Source organism: Saccostrea cucullata, unplaced genomic scaffold, assembly GCF_032062105.1.
Source record: "Saccostrea cucullata isolate Sc308-1 unplaced genomic scaffold, CSIRO_AGI_Scuc_v1 ctg7178, whole genome shotgun sequence".
NCBI lineage: Eukaryota > Metazoa > Mollusca > Bivalvia > Ostreida > Ostreidae > Saccostrea > Saccostrea cuccullata.
In genome coordinates, this window is record NW_026927993.1 from 10,845 (window position 1) to 13,941 (window position 3,097).

A 3,097-nucleotide genomic window follows, 5' to 3' on the forward strand; every position below is an offset into this window, starting at 1 on the left:
TATTCAAGATTAATTGATACAAGGGGGAACTCTTAAATGTCGAGTACAATATATACTTGAAAGCATTCACCTCGACGTTGATGTAGGAAAAGGACTAAAATAGGTTGAGCCTGCTGCCCAATTCTATTTACATTAACATATGTGAATAAACTATTGTTTATTAAATTAAATACTTAAAAACAAGAATTCTGCATGTACATTTTAAATAATTATCATGTTTTCAGTCATTTTGTTCAAATAAAAAATATGTATAATTTAAGATTCTTGTAAAGTCACTTGAAGTTTCACTGTTTCAAGTCAGGAAATTATTTTTACAGTATTTTCAATATATTTTAAATGTATATAGTCTATTGAAAAAAAAATCATGTTTGTTTATTTCTGATTTTAACATATACCTTATTACAATAATGACATTTGTAATTGTTTGGAATAACATGTAGATATAAGATTTTGATATCAATTGAAATATAATTTGAGTATATATTGATATTTTTAGGACAATTGACTTTCACAGTTAGACGAATGGCTTACTCCTCTATGACACTGTCATCGCTGTCATCTGATTCATCGATGATAGTAGCATCTGTGACAAACTCAGACCAGTCCTGGACACCAGAGATGGCTTCCTTGTCATGCCGCCCTATCGCAAGGAACCAAACTACAGCCGCCACATGGGAACAGACCCCAACCACTCTGGCACCCGCTCGACACCTACAGTACCAGGCAATTATCTCAGACTCTGAAAACTGTATCCAAAGGAGATACTGCCTGGAAGAAATGTGACGGCTTTGAAGCTTAACCCTAAGAAGCCCATTGAATTCCCTATGAATCAGGATATCCACATCCCCCTCCAGATACTCTTGAATATAACTGGGAGATAATTTGAGTTGATACACTCCACATGTCAAGTTTCGGATTTCTTCTTCACTGAGCTTAGGGAATTCAAAAGAATCAGATGCTATTTCCCAGTTCACGGACCTTTTATCCAGAGAATTTTCCTCGACAAATGTCTTTAGAGAGTTAACTTTTGTGGACAAGTACCTCATTTTAGCAGCAAGTGCCAGATCATCATCATCATTCCCAGTAGACAGAGGCTTGAGGTATCTGTTGGAGATGGCGCATACAATTCTGACATATTCACTGATGAATGGCACTTAGTTTGTGGGAAGCACATGGGAAAGGTATTTCCATCTCTTGATTCTAGCATTAGCTGCCTCAACCACCCAACGAATCTGTAAAGCGAAGAATGTGCAATATTGAGAAGATGATATGAAATATATTTTAATCTAAAATAAGATACAGAGTAACATGCAATGGAAAACAAACCAATGTCAAAAGTTTTCCGTTAGTCAATGTATAAGCTTTTTTTTTTTAAAAAAAAAAAAAAGACATACATGTACATTATAATGTTTTCATTGTTTAAAGCTTATAGATAACTTTGTTTTCTGTTTTAGAAATGGTACTTTAAAGATAGAAGAACAAACCTTGGTAACAAGACGAGAAGCACTGGCATCTGAGGTGGTCATCTGCTTCTGCCCTCTACTCAGGAGGCGTGGCATCTCGGCTCTAATTCCCATCTCATCCAGAACGTCCAATGAATCCCTAAAACCTCTGTCCACTATGAAAACATCATCTTCCTGAAACCAGTCCTTCAGATCTTCCACATTCGTATGAAGCATATGATTGAGGATGGTGGCATCATTATTTCTGGCGAGGTATGGTCCAAGAACTGTCAAGAAATAGCCATCTGTAGATGTGACAACCATGGGTTTAACAAGGGGCCTGCCTTTATGTAAACTGTAAGATTTTCTCTGAAAGTTGAAGTTGTTACTTTTCTGGATGTAAATATAAGTTCCATCAAAAACAGCAATAGCTTTCTTCTCTGTAAAATCTCCAAAAAGTTCCTGTGCCAGCGGTCTTGTATGATTCTCGATAAAATCTTCTCTGCTAATATGATGAAGACCAATGAAATGAGGTACAAATGACTTTATTAGAGCTGCCCGAACTGATCGTATTGCTCTGTAAAGGGAGGACTTGGAGATTCCAAAGATGGTGGCAAGAAGTTGGTTTGACATGCCTGACCTCAGTTTCAGGAGAAATATGCCAAGAGACATCCTGGTGCCACGGTTCTGTGTATTTCGAATGTCATTTGAAATAAAAGAATGGAGGTCTTCAAAATTTTCTTTCGATATGCCGGTCAATATAGTGTAATCTGCAGTGTTCAGTGCTTGATGGTTCAAAAGAAAATCTGCTCGTTGAATTTTGAATGGCATAATTTCTAATTTTCTGGATGAGTTCAAGAATTGTTGTTCTGTTGACAAGTGTTGATTCCAAAGTGTGCAAATTGTCAAGAGCACCAGGCCTGAATTCCCCATCTTCAACATGAGATGGACAGCATCTGCTTCCAGATGGAATAATAACTTCTTTCTGCAGGAAAGCTGTAAATCTAGCAGAAGAGGTAACAACAACAAGCTTGGATCCTGGGCGCTTGCAAATGAAACAGTAAGCATGAGATGAAGGCGTTCTATGAATTGGTAACGATATGGAAGGTGGACTGGATATTCCTGATGATGATGGATTTGCAAGTGTTTGTGGAGGCTGTGATACAGGAAGTGGCCCAGATTTCTTTTGACATTTTTGTTGGTTACCATGGTATAGATGTCTGCACTTCGTACACAGAATGTCATTACTGTTCGCTTCAACAAGAAAGTTCTTGCGGAGAAAACGACGAATAGCTGAAGATTCACATTTTTTCCTGTCCTTTGGTTTTGTTCGCTTCTTACATAGAATGCATGGGAAAGACTTTCCAATTTCTGTTATTTTCTTTTCTTGATTCATTTTTTCATGTTCTAAAAAAGAAAACATAAATTCTATTAACTAAGAAAACTACATGTTTTTTTTTTTTTTTAATTTTGACACTGAAAAAATATAATTATATTTTAGCAATTAGGTCAGAGAAATGTAGTGAAAGTGAAATAGCATGTGACTGTTTGTTACTGAATATGTCAAAGATTCATGGATTTTGTTTGATAAAGAATTTCATAATATCCATATATAAATAGGATTTTGATTAGGAGAAATATATACTTAAAAATGA

At 35.9% G+C, this 3,097-nt stretch overlaps 1 pseudogene; it reads right to left on the minus strand.

Annotated features, from left to right (window-relative positions):
• Window positions 1-527: 527 nt before the first annotated feature.
• LOC134276099 (uncharacterized) lies at window positions 528-2,841 on the minus strand (annotated as a pseudogene).
• Window positions 2,842-3,097: the final 256 nt, after the last annotated feature.